Genomic DNA, 13858 nt, shown 5'->3' with positions numbered 1-13858 from the left:
TCACTGAAAAATCTATAGATTTGGTAAAATAGATATTTTACCAGCATAACTATGCCAAGGATAGAACAAGTTATACCAGATTTTGGTGTGAACATACAGCTTTATCAGTTTTACTAGAGACTCCCAGAATTGATTCTTCTTTAGAATAAAGAACGCCTCATTAGCCACTGACACATCATAATTGCCATATACTCTATTTAAATCTAGTTCTTGTTAAGGATGTCTCAGCACTGTAATAACCCTGTCAGTCAATCTGCTACACATTCTTAGGTAGGAAGTTCTCTTGAAAACTTCAAGCTATTATTGAATACTGGTGTTTGAACATTGCCCTCACTAATAGGTTTTAATGCTTAATAAGAAAGGACATTCACTTGAACAACTTTCTTTCATTGTCTCTCATAACGCATTTGCCAGTGAGGAAGTAATGTGGTGTAACAGTATGTGGTGTTGGATTGGGATATTGGCACAGCGTCTAGAATCTAGCGTCAGTCCTGTTACTAACTAGCTGTGTAAGCTTGGAAAATTCCCAGAAGTCTTGGGTATTTATATTTCTTTTTGGTAAAATGAGGAGCCCTAAGAGAAAGTCTCTTAAGAACCCTTCCAGTTTTAAAATCATTTGTGTCTGTAAATGCTTTTGCATCTTGCCTCCTCTAAGGTGGAGACATGGATATTGGACTTCCCAGAAACACCTTCAGTACTACTCAGTCTGTTAGCACTGACATGATACTCACTTTAATGTCATTCCCTCGGACTGGACTTGTGCAAGAGATAAACGGTAGCTGAACAACTTCCTTACCAGATTTTATATGTGAAACTGAAGAGGATCAACTGTGAGCAAAAAGTGCAAAACAGAACATGTCAAGGGAACGCTGAAGTCTAACTTCAAATAAGGTGGCACAGCTGTGAGCATGCTGGCAAAAAGCAGCAGCAAACGCTCTAGCTCAGTAGATTGAAAACAAAACAAAACAAAAAAACAGCTTTTTTAAGCAAAATTCTGGCTTACTAGGGTTCCAAAAGGTGGAAGCACCTTAACTTCAGGCTCTGTAAACAGTAGCAACTTCCTCAAGCCAGAGAAGAATCTCTACAAAAGTGTAGTGAGGTAAATACTGCTCATAATCGGTCTCTGGTGCTGTTCACAGGACCAGAAATTGTGGTCAAGGGCACATTCCTCAAACTCTTATGGACTGAATTGGTGATAGTCATCTAGGCTCTCCTACCAGCCCTCATTTATTCTGGAGAATTAATGCAGGATGTGCTGAATTAAACGTTTTGCATGTGCCCAAATTCCCTAGAACACGTAATGGTCTAATTTTAATCTAGCAGATAGAAGTTTACGTTGAATCTCTTTTTGTATCATTACTTGGGGCAGTGAGTTTCATGAGGTAATTCACTTTATAAGGTAACATTTGCCGTCAGTTGTGGTCTCCTCTTCCTCTTCCCTCCCCCTTCCACATATGTAATTTTTACTTAAAGAGAGATACTTACGTTTGTATTTCTAGTTCTTCATAGTATCCAAACTTCACTATAATTCTGTAGCATCCTACATCCTACATCCTACATCTTTTGCCTCCCTGTCTTTTTTTCGTTATATTTAGCTTGAATCTTCCTACCTTCATTCTGTGTTCTCTACCAAGGTACATATTAAAATCATCCAGACAGCTTCTTATCCTGAAACAAGGATTTTAGAAACTCTGGGGGAACTAACATCAGCAGTTTTTTTAAAGTTCCTGGGTAATCCTAATGTGCAGCCGTGTTTGAAAACCATGACCCATCCAGACAGTTATTAGTAGTTTTTGTTTTTAATATGTGACAGAGCTATAATCTATTTCTTTATAGCTTTTTATGAGGTCCAATGATCTTTTTATATTTGAGACTAATAGGACTCTCCTATTTTGGTGCTTTTAGTTAAAGGGGTACAGTGGCTTGATGTGTCTAGTGACTTTAGATTCAAGAAATACTTCTGGCCCAGAATTCAACCAAGTATGTACCAAGCACTATACTACATGCATTCATTTTCATTATCTCATACCAAAAACTCAATCAAATAGATATTATTTTCAGTTCACAGGTAAGAACACTGAAGGTCAAAATTTTAAATTATTTGTCTAAAGTCATACTAATGAATCTATAATAAAAACCACATTTCTTGGCTCTTACTCCAGTACTCTCTTTCATTAGTCGTGTTTTCCAGGTAAATTTCAGGGTCAAGACTGAAAGATTGGAGCCCATTATTCTACAAATATTGCTTTGCTTCTTTCACTCAATGACCTTGCTCTTCCCATAATAAAATAGATCGATCATTTGCTGTTTACTCACAAAGTTCTAAAGACTACCTCTTATGGTTTATTTTCACAGTGAGCGTTTAACTACCTGTAAACTCTTTATACCATCTGAAAACTTGATTCTGAAAGACTGTGTCATTCAGAGATTGATACTGTTTATCAAATGTGTACTTTTACCATTGCTGTTCTGTTTCTAGTGGAAGATAGGCCTCCTTAAAGCTTTGCTATGACACATTAGCTGCTTTCTGAATCAAAATATTTTAAAGGCCTTTTGAAGGAAAATTTGAAAGAGAAATTACATTAAGTTCCCTATTTCAGGTTTATTTATTCTTTCAAATACTGAAATCCATTAATGAGTAGCTCTTCCTTATGTAAAAACCTACTTGCTTTGCCTCCAATTATTTACTGATTCTATTCAGTAAATTCCAACATTGAAAATAAAATTTATTATTTCTGTAGTTTCCAAGTTCTGGGATATTTTGAGTTGATGTAATGCCTGCAGTCAGGCAGTCTTTGGACTGAGAAGCTAATTGAAACTACAGGTTGCATATTTAGCCAACAGTTGGAATGTTCCTAAGTTCTTGCTAATAATGACTTAGGCAAAAGACATTAATTTAGTCTTGCTACCAAGTTTCTTTATACTTCTTAATGCAGTTTTTGGAGAATGGCCACAAATGATCCAAATGATTGTCCAATTTACTTTCTGCCTTTAATATATTTAAGAAACTCCTAAACCCAGCTTTGAAATCTCTTTGCAAGGCATTCTACAAGTCTTTTCTACTGTGGTTGGTTTTTGTACCTGACCCTTACTGATTTCTTATGGGGGACATAGGAATATTTTTTAATCATTTTTCTAATATGTGGCCATTTAAAGTGGAGAACATGTTGATATTTATGTGAAGAATACTATCAATAATTAGCAAATTGTTCGAGTATATTTTGCACACTGTATTGAAGCTACCTGTATGCCCTAATATATTCCTCTATTTAAAGAAGCTTATGGGAATTCTATTCTATTTAATTGGTCATTCTGTTTATTTATACATCATTAGTATACCTTTTAATTAGTATAGATTTGTATTTTCCTGTATTATTTTCTAGTGCTAATACTATCTCCCTCCACTTTACTGTTGTTTGTAAACATTGTCTTAGCTATTCTCATGTATTTATTTTTCCAACTTAATATTAAAATCATTTGGTCAAGATCCAAATGAATAAATAATTTTAAATATAATTTGAGATTATATTACATTTTAGGGAAATTGGGGGAGAAATGACATTTTTATTTCCAGACACATAGTCGAGTTTTCATTCATCAAAATCAAAATGATTTGTACCACATTTCACAAATTTGAGCAAATAAATGTGACCTCAGTTATATTTAAAACAAAGCCATCAAGTCTTTATTTGAAGCATCTTAATATCTCCTATTTTCATTATTGTTTTACATGGTTTTGCATTTTAAACTATATTGAAAGATATATATGGAGTAATGATTAATTTTATCTAACTTTTATCAATATATTACATCCTCTATTTACTAATTTGTGCTCTTTCCTTAGAATTCAGTTGTTTCTGATATCAGTATTGTTCCCTTGATTTATTTAGCTTTATCTTTGACTCTTTTTTTATCATTGGATATTTCTTTATTTTTATTTGAAGGAAAAAACTATAAATATCTTGTTAACCATTACATCCTCAGGTCCTTGCACATTGTTTGCTATGTAGAAAATGTTCAATAAATATTTTTGGACAAAAATATTTAAAGTAAACAAGATATAGATGGATTTAAAAATTCAATCTGAGAATCAATGCATTTTAATTGAGGTGTTTAATACATTCATGTTTATTGTGGCAATAGGTACATTTGTCCTTATTTCAATCATCTTCCTTTTGAAAACATATTTCTTTGCCCTCTCTCCTTTGTTTCTTTTACTTGTTCTTAGTAATCAAGTTTTCTTTATTTCTGTTGTCTTAGAAATTTAGAGGTTTTATAGATAGGTAGCTATGGTATAGATAGATATTAGCAATTTAAAAAATATTGACATTTTTAAAAGATCAAAAATAAGATAGCATCTATCAGCGGTTTACCTTTGTGTAGAGTAAGAAATGTGACAAAATTTTTTCTTTCTATAGTTCCAAATAATCTTTTGGTTAAAAATTCCTGATATACTGTAACCAGACTATTTTCATTATCCTGAAATAATAGATCAAGCATGATTTTTTATATATTTATGTTACATTTTCCAAACAGAAAGAAGCTTCAATCTCTCTATTGTTATAAATGCCAGATATATTTTGAGGTTTAACTGAAATTCTATCTCCGACAGTTCCTTTAAAACAGTAGTTTTTCCCCAAAATCCATTGTACTTATCTTTTTACTTTGTACTTCTGATTTTGTCATTCTCATATCATGTCTTTTCTTCCCGGCTATATGTTTTTAATGCATCTGTGTCTTGTCTCTCCAATTAGATTGATCTGCTCATTTGGGGGCATCAGTGAGTTTTGTAGAACATGGCTTAATGGACAGGGGATCTGGCTAGATCATGTGGCATCATTAAATAGATTAGACATTAAATAGAACCCACAAGTGAAATACAAATGAAGGGCCTGGCAGAATGACAGCAGATGTCAGCGTGATCCAGTAATTGGTACAGTTGGAGATCCTGTCATTATTATCTCTAGTCTTCTGAGGTGGGCATTACGGTTTGAAGAATTAAAGTAATTGACCCAAATCATTTAGATTGTAGGTGGCAGAATTTAGAAATGAATCTATAAATTGGGGTAAGCAGCCAGGAAGACTTGGTACCAAATCATTGGATTAACTGGTCTAGGATTCTTTAAATTATTCTTTAATGAATAAAGGATTATTTTTATAACCTGGGATCAGAATATGCAATTTAGGCTGCTTCTGGCTGTGGAGGATGGAGAAATGAGAGACATGATCCCAGCAGGTTTATGCAGAAATGTGAAGGTAATAGGGTCTCAGGCAATACAATTACATATTGGATGGATTTCTATTTTCCTGGATAGTTCTTGATGTGTTCAAATAAGACATTTTCATTGCCTTCAGACTAAAGTGCATATTCTTTAATATGCCTTACAAAATGCTACATTATCTGACAACTTCTTATCTTTCTAGATTCTAGATAATCATCTCTCACTTATCATCAAGCCACATGCCTTAACACATGGTTGTCCCTCACTTTTCTTCCTAGTAACATATTCAAGAGTTATCTAAAAGGCTCCTCCTTGGTGAAGTCTTTTTTGCTCCACAAGAACTGACATATATGTGTATCAAAGCCTCCACTACGCATTATGCATACGTTCCTTTATAGCACTTAGCAGGATACTTTTTAATAGTCTCTTCAGACTCATTTTCTCATTACACATATAGCTCTGGAAAACAGGGGCCGTGACTTTCCACCGGAGTGATCGCAACACCAAGCATAACGCCTTTCAAATAACAAGTACACAATAAATATATGAGAGCAGAAGGTGAGAGGCAAGAAAGGAAATTGAGGCCTCCTTTTCATTGCCTACTTATGTCATTGTTTCCTCACCACTGGCTACATCTGCTTCTCATTCAGAGATAAACTGATGCAAAGGAAAAAGGTTTTAGCCAGAAACGGTGTGTGTATGTATATGTGTATCTTGTTTCAAGACCAAGGACATTAATAACATTTTTTGGATCCAAGTACATTACACAGAACATAAACTCGGTAGTCTATTTTTAAAAGGATCTAATTACAATCCTATCACTTAAGTGGGCCACGCTGAATGTAACAAAGTCTCAGCCTTGGTAAGTACTGCATAAATCTTTTTAACTAGATAAAGCCACAATGAACATGACATCGTTGGCTGTGGTTAAAATATATGTCTAACTCTTCTTCTTCCCATCTACACCTTCAACCCCAAATAACAAAAAGCTTATAACATCAAACTGATAGGAATATGTAAGTATATGCTTCCTTTCTTCCTATTACAATATTATTCATAGATGTTAAGTTGGAATTTCAGGAGTTCATTGATTCTATTCCTAGCCAGATCAACAATTATCCTCTTTTCGCACAAGGATATTCTATTTTTATTTTCTAAAACTTATAGCTAGTTGCACAATACTTTTATGTTTTAAGCAAAATATCTGTACCCAATAAACACAAAAAAATGTAGATGCATATTTTGAAATAAAATAAGTGATACTACAAATGCAGACATACAATAGGAAAGTAGGCAAATCAGAACTTTAAAGTAGGGGAAATTTTTAGCAAAAGCAGAGAAACAACTAAGTGATTAAATTATAGTTTGACTTGGCTTTTTAAATAGGAATATATGGGGAAGGGAAAATACATCATGGACCGCTTATTTTGAAGATGCATATTTCTATCATTTTACTTCTATTTTAAATAACAGTCTATCAAGTAATTTTTAAAAGCTTATCTAAGAACATGAACAAAAATATAAAAAGTGTCCCATAGGGGGCACTCAAGTACTATGAACGGAAGCATCTGCTTTTTCTAGTCAGATTTTGTTTAGATGGAAAGGGGTAAACCCTTGGGCACATTTTCATATTATCTTTTATATAAAGAACAAAACTGAGTAAAATAAACGAAAATACTCTTTGTCATGCTTCTACTATTCCCCAATGAAAGACTAAAGGATATTAAAAGGTGAGATTAGATGGCATTCTGAGCTTTATTATTCTAAAAGCATAAAGGTAGGATAGTGTAGACAGCTGAGTTGGTCTGCATTTTCAAAATTCCAAACAAGTTTTCTTCTACATCATAGTTCAATGCCAGAGATAATTATCATTCTCTTCTAGAGACATTTAGTTGTATAAAACAATAAAAAGCAGAGTCATGTGCCTCATTTTCTCTGGGTCTTAAGGCAGAATAACATGAGAAACTATTTTAAATACTTTTGAAATAATATTCCTAAGGAGGAATTAGTCTACCACTTGCACAGAGAAGTTGTAACAAACGATGGTGATTTTTTGGGGGGGGGTGGAAGATGGGAGAAGATGAGAGCAAAACTAAGGTCTACTCAAGCAGCTTGTGTGCCAGATGTTATTTCAATCGAACCACGTTTTGGTAGCTAAGACTTTATTTTAACTAAAATGTGTATGAAAACCTGTGATGTCACGTAACTGAAATAAAAACGTGGTTTCTTTAAAGTGATGGGGAAAATGTTTCATTTAGGCGTTGAAACTGCAGATAAGAAGTTGCTTTTTATTTTAACATGGTCAATATCATGGTAGCTTAAAAATTAACCTCTAGATGCCCTCAGGATCGTGATATGAATCTCATTAAGCACGGTAAATACTAATCTCCCCATTGAATTTCCCATTGAAGCGCTTCATAGTGCACAGCACTCAGAGCACGTGTCTTTTACTTCTGTTATTTTCACACAGGGGAGATTAACGCGTGCTTTTGATTTTAAGATAGGCAGGTACAGTGCTAAGCACTTCCTTTCATTAGCTTGATCACCACTATCACAGCTGCAAATAATGAGATCACTTCTAGTACCATTTAAGTCAATAACTTGAGACACCTGTATACAGGTATGATTGAGTACTACAGCCTCTTCAAATTATGAAGCAAGATATTAACCATGCTTCCTATATGATTAGCGCTACCTAAATATTTGCATTCATAAAATTGGGTTATATGTCAGTAATCTCTAACAGTGATTTGAGAAGAATCTCAGGTTCTTGATGTACTTTGAAAGCATCAAACTTTAAATAAGAAGAGACAAACAATTTGTAACTAAGATTTCTTGGATTTAACATAGTTATCATGGCCAAAGAGATAGGATTTTCTGGAACAGTCTTGAGTAGAAATATTCTGTCCTATTGCCTAATAATGATATTTATTAGGCCACATTTTCTAATTTTGGTTTGGAAACTGTGACTAAATCTGAAGTGTGTGGAGGAATAGAGGGCAGAGAGAACCAGCTTCCGAGCTAGAAAGCCAGCCTGGCAGTCATCTCCATAACATCCTTGAAGCCATAATTTGCTTTCACTTGCAATCTACAGCCTAGAGCATGGTTGATTCTAGAAACTCTCCAGCCAAATTCAGACCTGGTAATTATTTCTCCTTTAATATATTTTATTGTACCTCAACAACAGTGTATGTTACTTTTTCTGAGCTATTTTCTCAGTGGTTAGATGTACCTTTGTGAAAACGTTCAAACTGATTAATCTCCTTTGTTTTGGATAAAAAGTGAACACTAATATCAACAATCCTTTGACTAATCTTGTATATTCTCTGAATGTAGATCATTTCGTGGTTATATACAACATATATATTTTTTCTTTTTCAAATAATTGTAATATAGTTTCCAGGCAAAGCCCAGTAAAGAACATAAAAACTATTTCTTGTCATTTTCATTCACTTTCTTTTGGTAAGAAAAAAACAAGAAGTTAAATTGGAATAAATTAAGATTTCTATCCAACTAAAAGTACAAAATTGATACTTCTTTTAGAAATAAATGCATTTAATCATGAAGAAAGACTGAATAACCAAAAATATTCTTGATCATCCCATGTCCAAGCATAGCTATTCATCCTTTTCTATCTTTTCTATTGTGTACTTGTGAATAACATTGTCTTAACACTCCTTTCTGTTGTTGTTATTTAGTAGGGTTTGCAGATCGATGTGAATGATACCATTGGTAAAGTCTATTTACAATGCAGAATGTAGCAATGGAAAGTCATAAAAGCATTTAATGGTCTTTCAACTATAATTTAACTTTGCCAGTATCCATGCATAATATCACACATTTTCACAAATCTTGATAAATATATCTAGGTCCAAATGTCACTATTTTTCTTCCCACAAAGAGAAGCTTGACATAAAATTAGGGCATTCTGTTCTGGACTAGAAAGGTCCTTTTTGCATTTGAGTTTTTATTGTGATTAAAAAGTATAATTTTCACAACAGAAAAACACTTTTAGAGGGCAAGAGGCATTTCCTATGTAAGAGAAATGAATTTTTCTACTTAGCAAAAATAATGTTTTGGAAAAGTTAGTTCTGTAAGTTTTCTTTAAAGCAGACTTTTAAAAAACGTAAAAATTCAACACTAAGTGTATTCCATTCACCACATACCTATTTAGTACCTAGTGACAGTCACCGTGCCCAAATAGAGCTGTTGACAACCTCTGAAGAGCCATTCCCAGCGGGAATTAAGTAAGGTACACTTGGAAGAAATGTTTGTTTTTCTCTTTTTTCTTCCTTTTTTAAATTTTTTGCTTCTTTTTACTGTTTTTTTATTTTTAATTTACTTTATGAGGGCCATTTCCGATAAAGGAATGGAAAAAAATACTTTCCTTATAAAATCCAACAACACAAAGCAAAACAGTCTCCTCCCCTAAAGTAAAAAACGAAACGAAAAACCTCCTAAACTTGGCCAAAGATATTGTAGCTCCAAAGTACTTATTACATTTTAACAGCAACTCATTTTATTAAAGTATATATAAAGTGCAATTAATATAATCCTGGTATCCTATCTTCTCAGTTCTCTGTCAATTGTTAATACCTAACCTCTATCTTTGTCAATGTATTATCCTGTTTACTTCAGATATAGGGATATGTTCCATGACAGACGGGCCAGAGAACAGTAGATATAGGAAAGATTAAATAAGTTCAAGGAAAGAAGTGAAAATACGTTAAGCAACAATAAAACAAATGTTTCTGGGTACCTATTGTAGGGGAAAGGCTATGCGAAAATATCTTATTTTGGGGAGTTAGAAATTGTGAAATGCTAAACACAATATAAAAAGAAAGCTTAAGAAAAATAGCTTTTAGATATAAAGTAGAAAATTATTAAATATAAAGTGGGTAAAACACTTGAAAGTGTCCCAAATAATAGCTATAATAAAATAAACAAATGAATAAAAGTTGAACCAGACTTTCTCAAGTTCTCTTTTTTGTCCTCTGATTCTGTGTGAATCCACAACACAATAGAATCCATAGACTCTGATTAATCTGTGAGTTATTACTGAAAACATTTCTGAATATTTTGAATTCTGAACGTTTCTGAATTTTCTACCAAGTTCAAGATCAAAGGAGGTGTGATGTGCTGATTGACTAAATGCTGATATGGACTCTCAAGATATTTGAATATATATTTTGGATTTCTTATTCAGAGTCTAAGTCTAGCAGAAGGCTCAGCTTTCTCTACAAGGTTTATTTGTAAAGATATTTTCCAAGAAAGATGCAGCCCTGATTTTAGTGGATGGTCTTGGCAGTGGCCTTTTTGTGGCCTATGCTATGGTTCACGACAGCAGAGTTCCCACAAGATTTCAGCCCATTAGCATAGAAATGACATTTGATTTAGATTGTAAGCTCTGCTAGTGCAAGGACCATGTCGATTTTCTTCATAGTTATTTGCACACTGCTGAGTGCAGTGGCTGTTACATAATATATAATTATTAAGTGAATGAACGAATTCAAACCCCCTGGGCTAAAACGCCTCTGAGGTAGGAAAAATCTAAAGGAATTTCAGGGCCGGCTCCGTGGCTTGGCGGTTAAGTGCGCGCGCTCTGATGCTGGCGGCCCGGGTTCGGATCCCGGGAGCGCCCCGAGGCACCACTTCTCCGTGCAACGCGAGGCCGGGTCCCACGTACAGCAGCTAGAAGGATGTGAACCTATGGCATACAACTACCTACTGGGGCTTTGGGGGGAAAAAACTGAATAAATAAAATCTTTAAAGGAATTTCAACGAAGCTCACTACATAATACAGGAAAAAGTAAGGAAACTTTATTTAAGGTTTGTTTCTCACATTCATAAAATGCATGACCTCTTCAAGTTTTTTCATCTGTAAAAGGTAGTAAATTGGAAGAGATGATTTGAATGTTCCTTCAGGTCCAGCAATCTAAGAGTTTCTAATTAAAATTAAGGAGCAGAAGGATGATGACCAAAAGGACAAAGATCAATATCAGCAGGTAGGAAAAGGCCTCCAGGGCTTATTCAGACAAAGTGCATCCTGACAAAGGACCACTGACAACCAACCCCCAGCATGAAACACTAACTCTATTGTAGCAGCTGGAGATGGAGATGTGGAGGTCATCATGACCGCAAGTATGTCACTGTCAAAAAGCATCAACAGCAACAAGTCTTAAGCAGCAACCTACTTGGAACTCAAGGACTGTTTTCATACAAGTACAGTGACAAGGATTTGATGAGTTTTTAGCATTTCTGTATTTCCCCCCACACATGGATTGCATTATTACTGATTGTGCTTTCTGGAGACACATCCAAAAAGCAGAATAGGATTTGTCTCTCGAGTCTCTATTTTTTTAATGGAAGTCAATTCTTGCCTGATGAGGTTATCTAAATCAGTAAACTCCTTTCCTTCCTACTGTCAAAAGTTTACTAAACAAGAGTCAGAGAAAATGTAAAACAATCAAATCAGTTTTAAGAGCTTTCATTATTTATTCTTTGAAAGTTATAATTGACTATCAGCTGGGCTTTTCCCTGTAATATGTATATCTTAAAGCATTTACAGATAATGATAGTGAAGATAAGCTGAGATTTATATAAAGAAAAAACTTAATTTGCTTGTAAATATTTTTGTTTTCCAGGCTTAATTAGATAATTGCATCACTCATTTTTTTTTCATGTGTACATACCTCCAAATACTTTGCAAATAGTGGGAATTAAAGTTGCATCAAAATCTTATATTTCTCAACTAACTCCCCATGTCCCAGTTGAAACAGCATGCTACCAAACAGTTATAGCACACTTTGAAGGAAAGCAGTTAAAAATGTGCATTGAAATGCTGCAGTCTGAGAAATAACATGAATTTAAAGTTTTTTTTCTTGGCAGCTTTTCCAGAGTAACTTTGTTGCCATTTTAAAGTACTGATAATGTTTCTTTAATAATTCTCAACCCCATCCCCCACCCCTCATTCTCCCCACCCCTGCCCTGGCCCCTCTTTCTTTTTCTTCTCATCCTGTGCCTGCTGCTGCTTGGCAACTTTTCTGTGTGGAAAGGCAGGGTAAGAACTCTAGCAACCCTTGGAATGATAGCTGCAGAACTCTCTAGCAACCTGACTTTCAGGCCAACTCTCCTTCACACACATCGCTTCCATGAGACAGACTATCAGTCTTGGTTTGTTTAGACACACGCCGTCCTCCTAACATGACTTTCAGGTGTGTATCACATGAATTGTTACTATCTATGGTAAAAAACTCAACAGCACGAGGAAAATCATTGTTAACAGAAATGAAATCTGATGTTTGATCACATGTATGAAAAGTGTGGCTCTAATTGGCAGGTATAAGATTACTACTGACTGATAATTAATATTCCTGTGTTGTTTTAGACCAGAAAGTAAGAATGATTGGTTCTACTTTGTTTAATTTATCTCAATGAGGATTTCATAACATTCTATAGTTTAATGAATTAACTTATTTAACTTGTCAGTGTTAATAACTCTGATTAGAATGAAGAAATTATAATGGGCCATAAGAACAAACAGAATTTGAGCAGTAACTCTAGCTATGCTCTCTTCACCAATAATATACTTTATTAATTTCCTTTTTCATTAAAGCATATATGATGACAAATAAAAGTATTTCATAGGAAATTATGCTTTCCCTTTTATTTATAATCCATTATAATTGGATGGTCATTCAAAACCTATAAATAAATTATTTCATTTTAAAATTCAAATTTGGCTTATACTTTTATCAATCTCATTGATGCTCATAAAAACTCTCTTTTGGTGAATTGGTCATTTTCAATGGGTATTTGGAAGAAGAACAACCATATATAAGTGATTTGATTTATCCAATTTCATTTTAACACTGGCCTTATTTTAGTTTTTGAGCAAATACGTATCTATTAAGTTTAATCTGTTTATTATGTATTATCACGGCTTTATGGTATGAACTAATGTCCTTATTATAATTTTTGTCTTCAAACATCTGCTTGACATGCATTTCAATGCATATGTAGTATTCACTTGACCACTGATACATACCTAGGCATCCATTCTTTCACCAAATTGCTATGGAGAGTTTTTATATCCTTTAGGTCTTTGTTAATAATATCTATTTGCATTCTTAAAATAAGTCCCCAATTTTATTTTATAGATAAAATTGAGAATCATTCACAGTTCATATTAAATATGTCATCATCTTTCATTGGTATGCTAACCTATACCTTAGTAATTAAACTTCCACAATTGCTACCACTATTTTATACCACTATTTTGAGTCATGTGTCATTCACATATGGCAATTTGATTGGTGACTACTAAAAAGGAATTCTATTTTGCTTTATTATTCCTCTCACAATGTGTGGACAATACATCCTTGATTTTCTTCCATTCAGGGCAGTTAAAAAGTCAAACCAGATGATCAAAAAGAGATCATACAGTTTTTACTCTCCCTAATTCACTTAAAAGTTTTATGATTAGGAGGCACGTATTTAGAATGTAGCATACTTAGAATATACATTAGAATACAAAATCTGCTGAGTATTTACTTCTCTGATGATCTTTTGTAACTTTTGCCTTTTAAGAGCTGATAGTGGAGTCCAGGGCTGCTATACATACTGCATAAGTGAGT

At 33.9% G+C, this 13858-nt stretch overlaps 1 protein-coding gene across 5 annotated transcripts in view; it reads left to right on the top strand.

Annotated features, from left to right (window-relative positions):
- Positions 1-12263: 12263 nt before the first annotated feature.
- LRP1B (LDL receptor related protein 1B) overlaps positions 12264-13858 on the top strand; it is a 1862264-nt gene continuing 1860669 nt past the window's right edge. For 4 of the 5 annotated variants that reach the window (XM_087435120.1, XM_087435121.1, XM_087435118.1 and 1 more), the window contains exon 1: positions 12265-12436. The gene's annotated coding sequence lies outside the window, so the exon portion shown is untranslated. Of the gene's footprint in view, positions 12437-13858 lie in introns of all 5 variants that reach the window. The other variant, XM_087435122.1, reaches the window with a different exon arrangement.

Source organism: Ceratotherium simum, chromosome 9 (assembly GCF_057802395.1).
Source record: "Ceratotherium simum simum isolate JZ-2026a chromosome 9, ASM5780239v1, whole genome shotgun sequence".
Taxonomy (NCBI): domain Eukaryota; kingdom Metazoa; phylum Chordata; class Mammalia; order Perissodactyla; family Rhinocerotidae; genus Ceratotherium; species Ceratotherium simum.
The sequence above is the reverse complement of the archived record's forward strand: the minus strand, read 5'-3'. Positions and strand labels throughout refer to the sequence as shown.